Source organism: Leucoraja erinacea, chromosome 3 (genome assembly GCF_028641065.1).
Source record: "Leucoraja erinacea ecotype New England chromosome 3, Leri_hhj_1, whole genome shotgun sequence".
Classification (NCBI taxonomy): Eukaryota; Metazoa; Chordata; class Chondrichthyes; order Rajiformes; family Rajidae; genus Leucoraja; species Leucoraja erinaceus.
Genome location: NC_073379.1, coordinates 33,093,873 through 33,112,818, shown reverse-complemented (window position 1 = coordinate 33,112,818; position 18,946 = coordinate 33,093,873). Strand labels below are relative to the sequence as shown.

Below are 18,946 nucleotides of genomic sequence, written 5' to 3'. Positions count from 1 at the left end.
CAGCCACGGTTGCCTCCTACTCCCCTTAGAATCTTTCTTCCTTTTTGGAATGAAATGATCCTGCGTCTTCTGGATTATGCCAGAAATTCCTGCCATTGCTTTTCCACCGTCATTCCTGCTAGGGTCCCTTTCCAGTCTACCTTGGCCAGCTCCTCTCTCATGCCTTCATAGTCACCTTTGTTCAACTGCATCACTGACACTTCCGATTTAACCTTCTCCTTCTCAAATTGCATATTAAAACGAATCATAGTATAATCACTACCTCCAAGTGGTTCCTTTACCTTGAGCTCTCTTTTCAAATCTGGTTCATTAGACAACACTAAATTGCCTTTTCTCTGGTCGGCTCCAGGGGGCGCCATCCTGTACAGGTATGGCTGCCCAGCCTGCAGCTGTATGTTTTTCATCTCTTTTTTTTATTTTTCGTTAGTTGAGTTTTTATTTTTGGAGTTCTAGCCTTTTATATGTGGGGGTAGGGGGTGGGGGGGGGGGGAAGGTGGAAACTGCTTTTCAGGGTCCCTACCTGGTCGGAGAGGTGCTGACTTTAACATCGGGAGCCTGGGATCTCTCGCCGAGGTCGCCAGTGGTGGAGCTCCGTCCAGCGCGGCCTGTTGGCTTCGGAAGCCGTGGTCTCCGGTAAGGAAGTGGCCATTCCAGGCATCCTAAGCCACTGAGCGAGTTCTCCCGACGCCGGAGCACCATCACCCGGCGAAGAAGGGCCTGTAACATTGGCCCCCGTGATGGCGGCTGTGGAGGCCTCAATAGGTCCGACTCTGGGTGGACATGGGGTTGGGGGACTGGACTTTGTGCCTTCCCTCACAGTGGGAACCATTGTTGGGGGATGTGTTTATGTTTATTGGTAAATTCTTTAATGTTGTGTCTTATCTTTATCTGTGTGCTGCATGGCAAGTCAAATTTCACTACACCAATTGGTGTATGTGATAATAAATGTCCTTTGTACCTTTGTATACAAGCTGCTCTAAGAATCCATCTAGGAGGCACTCTACAAACTCTCTTTCTTGGGGTCCTGAACCAACCTGATTTTCCCAGTCTACCTGCATATTGAAATCCCCCATCACCACAGTGGCATTACTTTTGTTAGATGCCAGTTTCAACTCCTGCTGCAACCTACACCCTACATCCGGGCTACTATTTGGGGGTCTGTAGATGACACCAATTAGTGTCTTCTTGCCTTTACAATTCCTCAACTCAATCCACAGTGACTCTACCTCTTCGTTCCTTATGTCTTCCTTCGCAAGGGACTGAATTCCATCCCTCACCAGCAGAGCTACCCCACCTCCTCTTCCCACCTGCCTGTCCTCTCTATAGGATGTATAACCCTGAATATTAAGTTCCCAGGCCCGATCCTCCTGCAGCCACGTCTCAGTAATCCACACAATGTCATATCTACCAACCTCTAACTGAGCCTCAAGCTCATCTACTTTACTTCTTATACTTTGCGCATTCGTATACAATACTTTTAATTCCTTACGCATCTCACCTTTCACATCGATCCTTATTACACTTGGCCATACTCTCCTATTCCTTTGTGAGCTTTCTTTCCCGTCCTTTCTGGGGTCATTAACTACCCCTTTACTCTCTTTCCCTTTAACTCCGTCCTTGACTATCCCATTTGACAACCACCCCCACCCCCCCCCTCATTTAGTTTAAAACCACCCGTGTAGCAGTGGCAAACCTACCTACCAGAATGCTGGTCCCCCACCTGTTATGGTGCAATCTGTCCTTTTTGTACAGTTCCCCCTTACTCCAAAACAAATCCCAGTCTAAGGATCTAAATCCCTTCCCCCTGCACCAGTTCCTCAGCCACACATTCAGGTCCTGTATCTCCCTGTTCCTGCTCTCACCAGCACGAGGAGCTGGATGCAAACCGAAGATAAACACCCTGGAAGTCCTGCTTTTCAGCATTTTTCCAGTCTGGACAAGCTAGATGCAGGAAAAATGTACCCAATGTTGGGCTAGTCCAGAACCAGGGGCCACAGTCTTAGAATAAAGGGGAGGCCATTTAAGACTGATGTGAGAAAAAACATTTTCACCCATAAGAGTTGTGAATTTGTGTAATTCCCTGCCACAGAGGGCAGTGGAGGCTAAATCACTGGAAGGATTTAAGAGAGAGTTAGATAGAGCTCTAGGGGCTAGTGGAATCAAGAGATATGGGGAGAAGGCAGGCATGGATTATTGATTGGGGACGATCAGCCATGATTGCAATGAATGGCGGTGCTGGTTCAAAGGGCCGAATGGCCTCCTCCTGCACCTTTTTTTCTATGTTTCTATGTAAGGGGGGAGGGGAAGAACAATGGAGGACCCAGCAGGGGGGACCGCTGTGAGGGAGGAGGGGGGAGAACAATGGACAATGGGGGGGGGGGGGCAAAGGACAATGGGGAGCTGGCGTGGGGGGAACTGTTGGAGGGGGGGGGGGGGGGGGGGACAAAAGGAGGAGCCAGCATGCTTTGTAGTTTTGTCAGAGCCGTAGGTGGCCGCTATTTGTATACATTGTGTATGTAATCTAATTGTGCCTAGTCACATGTGACAATAAAGTATTCCTATTCCTATTCCTATTCCTAATTTTGTTAATAAGGTACTTATAAATCAGCAGTTTTGTTTGTTATGGTGATTTTGTCTATGTTTACTGTACTTCATTCTGCTCAATGCATTTTGATGGCAAGAGAGAATGTAAAATGACATTTTAATTAAGTTAACAGAGATACAGTACATCTTCAACAATTACTTTCAGATTTCCGCTTGGCCTCATCTGAAGTTGCAGTATTATTGAAACGTGAATAATAGGTATTGTCATTGGATTTACCATTATTTCAATTACAAATTATATTTTTAATGCACTGTACTGCCTATTATTGTGATAAATCCTCTTATGTTCATGTAATGTAATACAAACTTGTAACATTATTGGAAAGAGATGTTTATAAACCTACAACATTTATCTCACTACATTATCACAGTTGTTAATGTGATGCTTTGAGTTCTTCCTAGAATTCAGGGCCAAGTTAGACTTGTGTTTGCTTCTATGCTCAAGTTTTACTATTCTAAGCTCTTGCTTAGACTGTCATTAACATGTGCCAAACATTCTCCTTAATTAGTTGCAGTTTATCCATTCTCCCTTAAAGATGCAGTGAAAACATTGGATGGATCAGTGTTTCGATGTGAGCAATATGAGACATCAACCACATATCTGTGTCTTAGCGTTTATCAAGTCAAAGAGAGTTACAGGCCTGTCTCACTTTGGCGATTTTTCAGCGGACTGCCGGCGACTGTCAAATTGCTGGCAGTCACCTGAAAAACTGGGAACTGGAACAGCGACTGTCAGAGTATAACACACACACACACACACATCGCAAAGGTGGGGCAAGTGCAAGCGGAGCGAGCGCTGTCTGAAATTCACATGGTGCAAAGCCAAGGTGATACAGACACACACCGCGATGAACAGGAAGGTTAGCGCTCTAATTAAGACGGCTAGCACAGTGTACGGTAAGTCTTTAAAAGAGAGGGGGAAAGGGGGGAGAAGGAGTGGAGACAACTTTTAAGAAGCCAGACAACTTTTTATAAGCCAGAGATACACGGCTGTGCAGTTCGGCGGACATTTACCATTGCCGGTCGGTTATCCTTGGTCCTGAAAACTACTGCTTATGTTTTTTTTCCTCAATGAGCCATTGAAAATGACTGGTCAGCAAAGGTGATTAACTAAAACTACCTACGACTAACTCGACTACATACAACTACATGGCAACCCCACTACAACTGCACCTATGATTGCAGGATTATCGATTAATTCCATGGCGACCAATTTTTGGTCGCAGAAAATGTTTCAACATGTTGAAAATTTTGCGGTGACCATAATGAGGCTGCGACTAGTTCCCAGAATGCGGGAACTGCTCGTGACCATGAAGGAGACTCACCAGAGACCACCAGTAAACACGTGGCGACCATTTGGTGAGCGGAGAGTCTCCTGCATTCGCCTAAAAAAGTCACCGAAGTGGGACAGGCCCATTAGAAAACCAATGAAATATTTCCAAGAACTTTATATCCCACACACTCACATGCATATATTTTTTTAATTAATAATTATGCAATATTGGTTTTAAACTTCCAGGTATGAACCTTAATATCTTTTATGGCTTAAGTACTGCATGATTGATCTGTCGATATTCAAAAAAATGGGAACATATTGTGCATTTTACTTTTACATCAATCTCACCCAAAATTGCCTAATAAACTGTCAGCTCAAAACAAACTTCAAGCCCTGGGGAGAGGGGACTCACCTAAGAACGGTGGTGGGTGGGGTACTATGGGTGGTGTAATATGAGAAGACATTGAACGAGCAAAAACAGACACATATTATCGATCATTAATAATGTCCTGAAAGATTCATAAAAAGTCACAAATACAAAACAGCATAAGAAAGATATTGTTTCTCAAACAACATTCAAGACCTTTGGCATTATTCTTCCATTTCTAACTCATATCATTAGCTTAATAAAAGGTGTCATGAGATCTGTAGTAGATGATTAAACCCGTCCTACATAAATTAGACGGTGTTCAAACTACATCTGGGTGCTCTGTGCAGTAATCATTTTAGGACTCTTTGAATTGCCTCTGTTTTCTTTGAGGAAAGTTGATAGAACACTGGCGCAATATTGATTGTGCAGTAACAATAAATTCCAGAAATTCAGACAACTAGAAGAAGGATAAATAGCAAGATTAAACGAGAACATACCAGTTTGAAGTTTGATCATTATTTTATGAGGAGTACATTGAGGGAATACGTGAAGAACCCCGCCAGGACGCATGCGTGTCATTCTTCAAAGCAGCGGTGTGAAATCACAGATAACTGTAATGACTGAACATAGTAAGATTAGAGAAGAAAATACCAGTTGAGTATATGATCAAGAGTGGGAGCGGAGGGCACGTATTCCCTCAACGTACTCCTCATAAAATAATGATCAAACTTCGAACTGGTAAGTTCTCATTTAATCTTACTATTTTACTTCGGAGTCACGTGAGTGACTACGTGAAGATTTCAAAGCTCTGTGATTTCATGCCGTGGAGACAAGTCCATGCATCACATCTGCCTTAATTGACTGTGGGAGGAATTGTGTTAACATGTTTAGACATGAATCCAACATTGAAATCCATGATAAATTGTTAACAACAAATTATAGCCGCTATTTATGGGGTGAAATTATATTACAGAACTTAAAATTGGCTCTGCAAAGTTCCAGTTTAACTACTGGTTTGTGGTAGAATAGTTGGAACATTTTACCCTGATCCATCCTGCTGTCTCGAGGATTTGGTTCATTGGTACATCCAACTGCATAGCTGCCGATGTAGTTGCAGCCCTGGTGGAATACGATTTGAATATGTTAGTATCCACCCCAGCTGTTGTTAAAACCTGTTTCAGCCATCTGGAAATAGGTTGAACCGACATTTTTTTGTGGGTTTGTTTGTGGCTGATTAGTAGTGCCATCTCATAGCCTCAGATGTTTTTGGTGTTCTCCATATAGAACAATAATTGTCTTATTATACAGAGACAATATCTGTAGGGTAATCCCTAAATACTATTTTGAGGCCTGATGATCCCGGTCTGTTCTGTTCGACTAATTCGTAATATGAAACGTTATATTCCTATTGAAGAAGTCATATCGTCCAGCCTTAACTTATGTACAACTGTACCCTTAGTGCCGTGACCAAAGCCATCAGCATGACTGTTTTGTGCATCAGTCTTTGCAGGGACAGAGCTGTTGCTGGAGACCAATTCTGTAGCAACGTTAGGGCAATACTCATATCTCATTTAGAGAGTACCTGGTTCTTGGGGGATTGATATTAAATATTCCCCTCATAAGTTTGGTTACCAGGGGTGAGTCCCAACAGAATGACGCTCTGATCCTCGCCATAGATATGTTGAAAGGGCACTTCTGGCGCAGTTAATGGCACTGTAACTGAGCCCCTCATCATAATGGAGGCCTACCAGGAATTCGAGAACAGACGTTATGTTCATCAAACTGTAGGTGATGTTGTTTCTGTGACAATATATCTCCCATTTCCTGATGTATACCAGATATAGTTTTTGGTGGACTGTCTGTGGCCCGCTGAGATAATGTTCAATGTTCGGTCCGCTAGTCCCAGTTGCAGTAGAGGTTTCTTTAGACTCTACAAATAGATAGGTTTGTTGTTTTTGACATGGATGGGTTCCCCTGTTACGGGATGAACCAATAATCTGGTTGTTTCAGGATGGTGATGCATCGTTAAAACCCATGTTGAGTATCACAGGGAACCATGGTTAAGTAGGCCAATCGGCATTACCAATTAACAGACGCTGAGTCTTGTTGTATTTTTCGTAATACCCGACTGATGATGCAGAAAAGGAGAGAATGCATAGATAAACAATTGCCCCCTCAATGCAGTGAAAAGCATCTGTCCCTGCTGTCCCAGGGTCTGGTTCCCAAGAAACACAGTTTGGTAACTGGTGATTAAGTCTTATTTTATTGAATTTGCGTGACCTGATGTTTGTCTCTGAATTTTGGGTTACCTGGTAGGTAAGTAGCTGATATTCCAATATTTCTCTGGATACACCCTTACCAAATTGTATTAGTCAGTTTGTCACTCTGTAGTCTGACATGCTGGTGATTTATCCCAGAGCAGTATGACTTTAGGCCATAGAGCGCACCCCACATTTCCAGGTAGTTTATGCCCAGTGTCTGTGATAATGATGCCTCCTGTGCCTTTCATCTACCTCCACAGATGGAGATGGAAATTGGTAGTGCCCCAACCAAGCGCTCTGGCATCAGTTTGTAGCACCCCTAAGGGTTTGCTGATAACGATAGGGTTGGAACAATGCCGAATGTTATCCCTCCACCATTTTAATTACATAAGCTTTGATTTGTGGCTTATTGGTCTGTCAAAATGACCAGTATTAACTTTGAGTGCTTGTATTTTTGCCCTTTGTAGATTTTTGGTAATACAAAGGTCCAAATTGTGTGGCTGGAAAGGCAGACACTATATGCCAATTATACTTGCTACCAGTCTGTTAAACGGTTCACTGATGTCAGTGGGGTTGTTGCAGGCCTCAGTTAAGACTGTAGCCTTGTCCTTTGGTAAATTCACCGACATGTGAGCTGTCAATAGTGAACCCCAAATAATCCATTATGTTGGTAGGTGTTAGTTTAGATTTAACTGGATGGATGATAACCCCAGTTTTCACCCAATTGTATGGTGGCTGTTACAGCTAGTTAGGCCAACTCCAAAGTTATGCCCACAATTAGTATGATCGTATGATTATGTATTTGGTAGAGCTCTATACTGCCAGAGCTGCCCCATCCAGTTGAATTTAAAAAAAATAACGTTTGTGATCAGTCCGTGTAGGCACTGAATAGTAAGCATCTTTTAGGTCGATGCTAGCCATGGAGTAGCCTTTGGAAATCAGTCCTTAAGCAGTTACCAGGTTCCAATTTTGTACTGAATATATAGTACAATGTATTCAATTTGGTCAATTCGATGATGATGCGACTGTCACCATCTATTTTGTTTTTGGTAAAGATATAAGACACAAATTCCAGCCAATCGTGTTGGGTTAACCCATTACCCCTTTTGCACAATTCAATGGTATATCCCTGGATACTGCTTAGGATATAAGTGTCTGTAGTTAATATACACCATGTATCCAAAAGAGTGTAATCTCCCACCAATGTGTGTATTATCCACTCTTCCTATAATTTGTAAGGGACCAGACCCACCTACCTCCATTGTTACCAGTGGAAGTTTGCTTCTTCTGTGTGGTCTTCGTGGAGGTTGAGGCGCCGGTGTCTGGGTTTGTTTTTGGGTTGGGGGTTTGCGCATCTTCCAGAAAGGCCGGTCTGGGCTATGGTCTAAAAGACCGCTGTCCTGTATGCCCGGCCTTTGAGCTTTCACCAGCTTCTCTTGTTCTGCTGGTGGGTGCATAAGGGTGCTGTCTTTGGCTGTAGGAGATCCTTAATGTTGTCGCCTTTATGAGCCCCAGGGCTTTCCTAAGTCCTGCTCCGACATGTTTCCAGATGCTATTTCCACGACTGGAACATTCAGGGATGCGCAGTTTCCTGGTCCCAAGTATTTTTGCAGTGGTGTCCATCGTGGTCTGGCTGTATGTATTTGGACACCATGACCAGTAGATTTTGCCTTCCTGCACCCCCTGCACACTTGTAGTTTTGTTCGTCAAAACCCCTCTTCAGGGTCAGCCCAGAATTGACCCCCCAGTACTCCCCTCTGACGAGGGAGATGCACTGTGCAGCCCTACAAGAGGTGCTGCTGTGGGTTTTATATAGTGCCCACAGTGACTAGACTCCATCTCCCGGAGCCTGTCATGTTGGAGCTCAGCTCCAAAAGCCGCTCCAACCGGCTCCAGCGCTCACGGTCGCTGGCCGCCCAAAGTCGGACTCATCAGTCCTTGACTCTTTTGGTTTTCTTCTTGCCTTCCCGCCCAGATGCAGTGTTTAATCTGGCCAGTGAGGGGGCGAAGACGGGCACAGCTGTTCCCTTACCGGTGATTCCTGTGCGGCCGGCCGCTGCTGGCGTCCGCAACTCTGCGGTCTTCCCCCGCCAGCTTTGTCGCAGCTCTGGTCGACTTCTTTGCCTTGTGCATGTTTCCCCCACCTGTAGAACAGTATGGGAACAATAAAGACCGCAGTATCACATACCTGCAGGTCCAGGCTTAAAACTTGCCGTTAAGGGGGAACGTCCTTCCACCCCTCCTCCTGCCGTTTTGACTTGTCAAAGCCAACGGCTCCGTTCCGTATAGTCTCCTGCCCAGCCATGGTGTTTAATCTGGCCGGTGCAGGAGCAAAGTGGGGCACAGCTGTTCCCTTACGGGTGAATCCTGTGCCGCCTGCCGTCATTTGCACAGCTCTCCATGTTTCCCCCACCTGTGAAACAGTATGGGGAGAATAAAGACCGCAGTTTTACTTACCTGCAGGTCCAGGTTTAAACTGTCGCTACGGGGGAACGTCGTTCCACCCCGCCTCCTGCTGTTTAGACTTGTCAAAGTCGACGGCCCCATTCTGAATAGTCTCCCGCCCGGCCGTGGAGTTCTGGCCGGCGCAGGACCAAAAGTCGGCACAGCGGACCCCACTTACGGGGATTGTGCCTTCAGCTGCTGCTGCCTCCCGCAACTTCGCGGTCCTCCCCAGCCAGCTTCACTCGCAGCACTTGTGGACACTATTTTGTCCAACTCCCCCCCCCCCCCCCCCCCTTGTGTAAAAACAGCGCGGGGCCAAACACTACCACAGAGTAAATCACTTACCTACAGGTCGCGGTTTCAAACTTACCGCTGCGGGGGAACGCTCCACCCCACCTGTCGTTTCGCAACCATGAAATCGATATGACATGCATGCGTCCTGGCGGGGTTCTTCACGTAGTCACTCATGTGACTCCGAAGTGAAATGAAGGGTTTTGGAAATTAAATCAACAAAGTAAGGCAAATTCACAAAAAAATGACTGAACTTTTCTTATTTCTCCTGCTAAGGTGCTTAAGTGAGAACATTTGATATCATGTAGGAACCTTGGTCGAAAGACATATTGTTTAAGAGACAGCAAGAACTGAATCAATTTGTTGTAAATTGACATGATTGCTGAATGAAGTGGTTAACAGCTCCAACCATTGATGGTAATTTAGCCTATTTATCAGCAACTCATTGAAGCTGCCTTGCTAGCATAACATCAAATACTCAAAGCTCCAGCCATCTCCTGTGGACTGCACTTCTTCCCATTGCAAGAGGAATATTTGCTTATTTGCCTAACATACCATTTTCACAGAAAAGGCCAGATAGAAGAACAGTTCGCTCATGAAAGCCTTTTATGTGGAGATGAACTGACCATTTGATTTTGTATACAATATATTTCCATGCGAGCTTTACTGGATAGATGTCAGGAACAGATATATCAGCTGATATAATGTTTTCCCCATGGCCTCAATGTTTTCCCCATCCTTGGCCTTCTCCTCATGCTAGTCAGTTAATCAGGTCTAACAACAGTTTCCCTCAGTCAGTTTAGTTAACTCAACACATGGAGAAGTCAAATATTGGATTTTTTTACCTCTTTGACTGAATGACATATTACCCATGGAACAAACAGGGATCTTAAGTGATTGCCTGAAAATATATGCAACATTAAGTTATTTGACAAACTAAGTATGGGCACTGTTTCAGATAGAGAAGATAATTATGTGGTTGTAATTGGACATTAAAAACATACAAAAAGAGTTAACATAATATGTACAATGCAGCAAAATGAAACAGAATGCAGATACATACCACAGCAAATCGAGATCATTCTTGAATCATTTGATGTTCTGTACTCTCAGAATGAGGACCATCTTCGATCAGCTGCAACCAGAATGTTTAAGAGTAAATCTTGTGCTGATATAATGCAATTAGTCTCTTCCACAGTCATCGGCATGTTTTTGATGGGCAAGATTTCTACTTTCTTTAAAGCACTGTGCTCACTTTTTATCTGACATCCTCCTCTGCAAGAGACTCGCCAGCATCTAAGAACTGCCTGGCGTGGGTTTACACTTGTTAAATTACGACCAGTTAGACTCTGCTTTTCTAATCCATTTCTTGAATTTGAGATCTAGATATTTCCCCTACAACACATGGTGTCTACTGTTTTATTTATTCTGCCCTTTGTGTGGTTGGCTGCTTTCAGCTTGTACATGGAACCATGAGATTAGACTATGTGTCGCTTTTGATTGAGAATCCATTTAGCATTTGAATGTTTACTGTCAATCAGATTAACAGAAGTGTGTTAAAGCTAACCTTAGCAGACTAAAGAGAGAGAGACAGAGACAGGAGGAAGGTATTAAGGATAGAAAATGATATTGGACAAATCTTCCTGCAAAGTGCTTTCTGGATCAGTTAGAATCCCAGTCACCTAAAAATTTCACATGCAAAGCTATCATTGTATGTAGATGTTGGGGTTGTGGGGTGGGGAACTGCTCCAAAACACTGCATTGATACCTTTCCGGTGTCCGAGAAGTTTTAAAAACAATATATGTTTGAATTTTGTGGCATGTTTCCTTCTGGGGTTAATAGTTGCCATAGCAACAATCAGAGCAGCAGCTGCTGATTTAAATATATAAAATGTTGACTGTGATCCAACCAACTGCCTTGTGTATCTGAGACATTTGTTAACGGATGGGGTAAAAATACAGTACCATTTTGTATATTGACAGTGTTGCTATGGTTATCATTCAAATAACATTAGATACTCCCTAATAGTAAGCTCTTTATTCATGCAAGCAACCCCTCCTCTTGGTGTTGGAAACATTGTCAGGAATAATATCTTCTAATCAAACGGTTCCTAGTTCAGACTTTGAGCTTGCTAAGAAAAAAAAGTTTGTCAATCTATTGAATTGTTCCTCGTCAATTTTCTATGTGCAGGTTATTAGCTCCTTTATAAAATGTGGCAGCAACATTGGCTGAAGAATTTATTGTAGGTGCATTCATTGCAAGAGTGTGACATGTTGTGAGATACAGACTGTAAAGAGAGAGGAAGGTGTTGAATCAATACTGTTAGTAATCTAATGGATCTTTCTTCACCCAGAATGTCGAAGCTATAGCGCTGAACCAGGCCTTTTGGTCAGCTAGATCACTGTGACGTTTTATGTTCCATGTCCCTCTTCTACCTGTCCACCATTTCATTTAGATAGGCACAAAAAGCTGAAGTAACTCAGCGGGTCAGACAGCATCTCTGGAGTAAAGGAATAGGTGACATTCCAGGTCAAGAAGAGATGTCTGAAGAAGGATCTCAACCGAAATGTCATCTATTCCTTTTCTTCAGAGATGCTACCTGACCTGCTGAGTTACTCCAGCTTTCTGTGACTCTGAGGAGTCAGCTATCAACTCCGGCCCATTGGCCCATTGTTCGTTGATTTAGTAAATTATCTGGAGAGTGCAGTGGCTATGAACATCTGCAATGCCCCCTGAAGGTAATGGAAGGGAACCAAACAAAATGAAACCATTTCCAAAACTTGACAGTATATATATATAAAACAAAGAATCAGAGAAACAGCTTTGTTCCTCCTGTTCTAATCTCGGCACTGATTTACAAAGAAGTCCAAAAATGATTTATGCTTTTTTTTTGTGCTCAAGCTACTTGCTTTTGGCCATTCTCTTCTCTCCATATTATTTTGAAATGTTCCAGATGGATGTCATATAAAACAGTTTTATTTTTAATACAATTTTTCTGAAGTGTTAAGCAATGATGTTGAAAGCTCTCTACTTAAAAACGTAGTTACTGATAGACCACTCAACACTGCCTTCACCAGTGAGCCATTTTGGGTTCCATATTGGGGAAGAGTTTAGTTAATTTAGTTAAAACAGGCCCTTCAGCCCACCGAGTCCACACAGACCAGCAGTCCCAGCACGTTACCACAATCCTACACACGCTAGGGACAATTTACATATACACCAAGCCAATTAACCTACATACAGGTACCTGGACGTCTTTGGAGTGTGTGAGGAACAAAGATTTCAGAGAAAACCCATGCTGTCACGGGGAGAACGTACAAACTCCATACAGACAGCGCCCGTAGTCGGGATCGAACCCCAGTCTCCGGCACTGCAAGCGCAGCAACTCTACCACTGCGCCACCGTGGCCGACCACTTTTTTAGTTTAAACAAAACTAAAAGAGTTATGGCAGCATTACTGGCATTCTAATACAGAGACTGAAGTCAAATCCAACCATGACAATCAGTGAACTACAAGTAGGTGGAGGCTGCTTGGTTTTTCAAGCCTCCTCAATCATTTAATAAGGTCATAGCATGCCATCTGTAACCTCTGCTCCACGTCCCAATTAAACTCTAATTATCTTTTTTTCCCTTACCTTTCTGGAATATATCAACTTCTGTTTAAAAATATTCAAAGACTGCTTCCACCGCCCCTTGAGGAAAGGATTTCCAACTTTCCACCCATATCCCTTTCCAGCAGTTGGTCAGTCCGGGTGTCAGAGGTTATGGGGAGAAGGCAGGAGAATGGGGTTAGAGGTGGGGTGGGGGGGGAGATAGATCAGCCATGATTGAATGTTGGAGTAGACTTGATGGGCCAAATGGCCTAATTCTGCTCCTATCACTTATGATCTTACCCTCTACCCAGTTTGAAGAAGGGACCTGACCCAAATCATTGTCTGTTCTCTCCACAGATGCTCTGATGCTTCAGCATGTTGTTATTTTGACCAGAACGTGTATTCTTTCTCTCTCAGATGCGCAAGCCCAAACTGTTCAACAGCAATCCCTAGTTCTTGATTGTCCCGCAGTAAACGTATTCCGCACGGCTGCTCGATTAAGACCACACATGTTCTTATGTTTCAATTAATTTGCCCCTCACTCTTTGAAATGCAATTAATTGAATACATTTGGAATAAAAAGCCAGTATTAGGCTGTCCATACACTGAACTGTGGTGAGAGCCCAACTTGATCAATGATCACTAATGAACTTTAGGTAAATGAATCTGATGTGGTTAAGACTATCTTAGTATCTGGTTGGCATACCCAGTGCTTCACACATTCTTCATGGACATTCATTATTCAAAGCAATCTCATGCTCCACACATTGGGAAAAGCTGGCAATAACCAGTCCATGAAAACACCTACAGAGTATGAATCATGACCCTCAGGAGAAGGGATAAAGCATGGACTGACTCAAATTGCTTGCAGTAATATTTTAGAAATTGTTATTTATTGCAATTTTAAAATGTCTGAAAGTGTCCATAAGAATTGGTCTTCTACACCTCTTTATTCCCTTTTGCTAATAGAATACGCCTGATGGTCTTGTGCCAAGGTTTCACATCCGTTGGTATGATTGTATACGCCTGGATAATCTGGGTACTCTGTAGTCCACCATGAGAAATCCAGGAGTCATGCACAGCTGTTTCAAGAGTGATGATCAGTTGAGCAGAATTTACGGATTTCCATCTCTGCTTAGTTGTCCTAAGTTTCTGTAATGATTATGTAGGTAAAGTTGGTAGTTCCAAGATAGTCTGCCAACTTCTAACCACAATATCTAGGCCATTTTATATACATTAAAATATATCATATCAATATTATTTCATTGGGTTTTGATGATGGAGTTAATTTCTGAATTGTGTGTTCCTCGAGGGTCATTTTCAAAAATACTGAAGCAATATAGAAACATAGAAACTAGGTGCAAGGGTAGGCCATTCGGCCTTTCGAGCCAGCAGTTAAAGGGCAGTGGATTGGGGCCTAGTCGGATCTGGCCCTGCTCTAGTACATCGAACACGTGGGACTTGGGACTTTGGTCTAAATGGCACCAAAATATGGCAACTCTTGCTTTGTGAACTGTGCAAACAGAATTTCACTGGGCAGTGCACACTTGACAATAAAGAATCATTGTACCACTGAGGTTTATGATAGTGCAAGAAAAGGTTTGTAGAGTTTTGTTGTGAGATGGGATTATGGTTTGTGCAGGTCTTTGAGCTTGGGCAGAAGTTATCAACAGTTATTCATGGCTGATCATCCAAAATCAGTAATCTGTTCCTGCCTTTTACCCCATATCTCTTGATTCCGTTAGCTCGAGGAGCTAAATAGAACTCTCTCTTGAAAGCATCCAGAGAATTGGCCTCCACTGCCTTCTGAGGCAGAAGATTCCACAGATTCACAACCTTCTGTGTTTTTCCTCATCTCCGTTTTAATGGCCTACCCCTTATTCTTAAACTGTGACCCTGGCTCTGGACTCCCCCAACATCGGGAACATTTTTTCTGCATCTTGCCTGTCCAATCCCTTAAGAGTTTTATATGTTTCCATAAGATCCCCTCTCAACTGTCTAAATTCCAGTGAATTTAAGTCCAGTCGATCCATTCAATATTATTTTGATGATGGAGTTAATTTCTGAATTGTGTGTTCCGCGAGGGTTGTTGTCAAATATACTGGAGCATTAAATAATTCCACTATGATGTTTGCTCTCGTTAAAATGTGGATAATGAGTTGTCTGTGAGTGATGAATTACTTCCTGCAGTGGTTGAATATGGAATAAACAATGGGCAAATTGAAAATTTAGAAGTAAGTCATTGAAGGGTTACATCAAAAAACACTTTGTCATTCATAGAGACCTCCCACTTGTCAGCAATCTGCTCTGTAATAAGAGCTGTGCTCCTTCTCAAATGTTCAGGAAGGGCAATGTTCAATGACATTTGTGTGTGCCATATGGGTTTCCATCTTAAATTGCTCGAAAAAGCTCAGGATTAAATCAAATCAATTTAGGTCAGGTCAAGGTTATCATGGTGCATACGTAAGTTGAGGTATAATGAAAATCATGCTTGCAGCAGTATCAAAGGCACATGGACTGAGGTCACACACAGAAACATAAACTGTACATAAATTACACACAAGTTGTACAAGCCAGTGAAAAAACTGTGCAAAAAAAACTAATTGGAAATACATTTTCTGTTGTTTTTTTACTAGAAACCAAGAAGGCTCCCACGAGGTGCCTGCAGAGGTGAATGAAGAAAGACCCAGCAGACCGTCACAGAGGAAGAGCTGGGGGGCTGCTTACAGCCACATGCAGCGCCAAGCTCACTGCCATGAACTAAGACCCAGCGAGCCGCTGCCTGCAGGTGGAGAGATTGGAAGCTACCGAGTTCAGCCCCGAACACCGGAGAGCTGAGGAGGAGGGAGCCTCTAGCCGGAAGGAGAGGGACCAGGCTATTGCCTCCAGTGTCTTAATGGTCGGCTGCAGGAGACATCCCCGGGACTCAGAGTTGGTCAGGCGAGGATAGGTACATTGGTTAAAGGGCAGTGGATTGGGGCCTAGTCGGACCTGGCCCTGCTCCAGTACATCGAGCACGTGGACCGGACTTGGGACTTTGGTCTAAATGGCACCAAAATATGGCAACTCTTGCTTGTGTGAACTGTGCAAACACAATTTCACTGGGCAGTGCACACTTGATAATAAAGAATCATTGTACCACTGAGGTTTATGATAGTGCAAGAAGAGGTCTGTAGAGTTTTATTGTGAGATGGGATTATGGTTTGTGCAGGTCTTTGAGCTTGAGAGAAGTTATCAACAGTTATTTAAGAACCTAATGGTTATAGGAAACTCATATCTGTCCATCTGTTGCTGCCACTCCTCTGGCTGCCAATTTCAGCTTTAAAAGGTCAGAATGTGAGTAGATAGTTCTCCTGCAAGCTGCCTGCAAAAGGTCACCTCTCTCCAGCACCATCATATAAAATCCCTGTTGATAACTTCTGCCCATGCTCAAAGGCAATGCATGATGTGGCCAACATGTGCCTCAGTTGGTGAAGTTTCATCCGCTTATTGCTTTGTTTAACCAGTATGGTGCTCCTTGTGCACTTCTCTGTTTGATCGAACCCGGTCTCTGGCACTGTGAGGCAGCAGTCATCCAGCTGTGCTACTGATAGCGAAATGAATGAGGAATAAGATATACACAAAAAGCTGGAATGACTCAGTGGGACAGGCAGCATCTCTGGAGAAGGAATGGGTGATGTCTTGGATCAAGACTCTTCTTCGGACTAGTCAGGGGAAAGGGAAACGAAAGATAAAGACAGTGACGTGGAGGGATAAAAAACAATGAATGAAAGATATGCAATAAAGTAACGATGATTAAGGAAACAGGCCATTGTTAGCTGTTTATTGGGTGAAAACGAGAAGCAGGCGTGACCCAGGGTGGGGGAGGGATGGAGAGAGAGGGAATGCTGGGGTTACTTGAAATTAGAAAAATCAATATTCCTACCACTGGGCTGTAAGCTGCCCAAGCGAAATATGAGATGCTGTTCCTCCAATTTGCGTTTAGCCTCACTCTGACAATGGAGGAGACCAAGGGCAGCAAGGTCAGTGTGTGAATGGGAAGCAGAATTCAAGTATTTAGCAACCAGGAGATAAGTTAGGTCCAGGTGAACTGAGCGAAGGTGAACAACCGGGAGATCAGGGGTGCATTTCTAATGGGGCAGAGAGAACAAGTTCAAAACCTATTTAGAAAATAAACTGAAAGAGCAATGAACCGTTGGAAAGGTTGTCGTAGATTCCATTTGGGGAGTCTAGAACCAGGGGCCACAGTTTAAGAATAAGGGGTAAGCCATTGAGAACGGAGATAAGGAAAAACTTTTTCACACAGAGGGTTGTGAATCTGTGGAATTTTCTGCCTGAATTTTCAGGCAGTGGAGGCCAATTCTGTGGATGCTTTCAAGAGAGAATTAGATAGAGCTCTTAAAGATAGTGGAGTCAGGGGATATGGGGAGAAGGCAGGAGGAACAAGGTTCTGATTGTGGATGATCAACCATGATCACTATGAATGGCGATGCTGGCTCAAAGGGCCGAATAGCCTACTCCTGAAACTATTGTCTATTGTCTATAGTACACAGACACTTTGGTGAAATAGTTGAATACATGGGATTCTATACAACAGTGCTGAAAAATGAGAGTTAATACATGTTACTGGAAGGATGTGGAGAGAGAATACAAGCTGAATTATATAATTTTAAATCAAATACAGAAATAGAGAATATTCAGCATCTTTGTGTGTAAGGCATTTGAAGGGATAAATCAGTTAATAAAGGTATCTCCCAGCATTTCAAATTAGAGTCATGGACCAAGATATTCATTAGCACAACTCAGAACAGAGCAATGTTCATGGTATCTCAGCCCCAGGGTACAATTCAACACCTAACCGTTTTGGATGTTAGTCAATCTTCTCAGCATGATTATAATGGCTTTAAACTTCCCCAAGTAACATCAATAGCAGTGTTTTTTTGCAAAATCTGTCTCCAGATTTTCAACCTCACTCACACAATAACTCAATTTCCCCTGAGACCATTCTCTATAACAACCAACATACAAACTGTAACCTTTGCCTTTACTGAAACCTGTGACCTCCTCCATCCCCAAAACGACCTCACATGTCATGACTGCTTTGGAATTCAGGAGCACAGTCACTTTCTGTTTCCTAGTCTCAGGATCAATGCCATACCTTTCAGTTTGCTGCTGAATGCTGCATTACAAATGATCATTGTCTAGGAGACACCATTGACTTTCCCACAGCAGTGGATAGAATGAGCACAGACATTTGTCTACAATGCGGGTTTCTCTGATATAGGCATTGATCAACTGTATTCATTTCCTTCTCATGACCTCTTTGACAAGCTCCTGCCAGGAGCAACTGGATGTAACTATGGAGAGTCTTTGTGGCCTCTCACACTATAAACATGCATTCAACTGGTGCTATTCTTCTCCAGCTGAACTGTTGCCACTGTGTCCTACATTCTATCTTTGCAGCTTCTTGTCCTTCACTGGAAGAGTATTGTTTGCATTGTGCAATGTCCTTTAAGAGCACCATAAAATACATCAGTACGGATGAATGCTGAATGGTGCAACGGATCAATGGAGAACATTGCTCTGAAACTAACCAAGTGTGGCTTTATGCAGAGGAATTGAACAGCAATGTTTTTGGAATGAGAAAGATCTTGTCCTTTATGCAATTTTCACAAACATTGTTATGGTGTGCCTGAACTTTGTTTTAACACCAATAAAAGTAAAACAATTTCTGGTGGATAGAAAGTTATGTTAAAACTATTTAAAAACTGTTTAACTCTTGCTGGAGCACATTGTATATAATTCCAGACTTCATCATTTAGAAATGACAATAGATTTTGAGATTCTACATGAGAGATTTTGTGATGCAGGATAGCATGATTGAAAAGTACTTTACCTCCACACAGAAGAGAAGGCTTGGAGGAGATGAGGCAGAGCTGATCAAAACAATAAAGTGCTTTAGATAAAGTAAATAAAGGGAAACTATTTCCATTTCTGGAAGTTAATGAAACCAAAAGAGATAGGTTCAAAGTGATTGGCAAAATAAACCGGACATAACTAGGGAGTTTCTTGTCCCCAGAATGGATCGTTAGCATTTAGAAAGTA

The 18,946-nt window shown here is 43.0% G+C and overlaps 1 protein-coding gene across 2 annotated transcripts in view; it reads right to left on the bottom strand.

Annotated features, from left to right (window-relative positions):
* Positions 1-18,946, bottom strand: part of lingo2 (leucine rich repeat and Ig domain containing 2) — a 600,622-nt gene that overhangs the window by 319,514 nt on the left and 262,162 nt on the right. The window contains exon 2 of one of the 2 annotated variants that reach the window (XM_055632401.1): positions 10,311-10,382. The gene's annotated coding sequence lies outside the window, so the exon portion shown is untranslated. Of the gene's footprint in view, positions 1-10,310; positions 10,592-18,946 lie in introns of those variants that run through there. The other variant, XM_055632402.1, reaches the window with a different exon arrangement.